General features: G+C 65.8%; 1 protein-coding gene across 1 annotated transcript in view; it reads left to right on the forward strand.

Moving 5' to 3' along the window:
• PIEZO1 (piezo type mechanosensitive ion channel component 1) overlaps window positions 1–430 on the forward strand; it is a 17,391-nt gene that overhangs the window by 11,085 nt on the left and 5,876 nt on the right.

Raw genomic sequence — 430 nt, forward strand, 5'->3', positions numbered from 1 at the left:
GGGAGCGGTGGCGGCCATGGTTAGACCACGCCGCAGGTACTGCCCCGGCACAGGGGCCATAACGGGGCACAGCCCCTCGGCAAGGTCCCTCCGCCGGGGACCGCTAACACCTGCGGGGAGCGGCAGTGACTGTGCTTTCGGCAAGGTGACACCCTGCATGTCCCCCGTCCCCGTGCTGGGCCGCAGGGCACTAACCACGGCTTCTCTGCTTCCCAACAATAACGGGGTGTTGGACTGGGGGGGGGCTGGGTTTGGGGTTACCGGCATTGGTCACCTCCAAACGCTGGCACTGAAGGGACACTGCTTTGGGGACATGGGAGCTGAGTCTTTGTCCCCAAGGGAGATCCTCACGGGTGTCCCCAGCACCGTGCCGGCATCGCTGTGTCAGGCAGAGAGAGCTGGGGAGAAGGTGGCCGTGCCATGCCACCCT

This window comes from Egretta garzetta, unplaced genomic scaffold (assembly GCF_000687185.1).
Source record: "Egretta garzetta isolate BGI_Z169 unplaced genomic scaffold, ASM68718v1 scaffold395, whole genome shotgun sequence".
Taxonomy (NCBI): domain Eukaryota; kingdom Metazoa; phylum Chordata; class Aves; order Pelecaniformes; family Ardeidae; genus Egretta; species Egretta garzetta.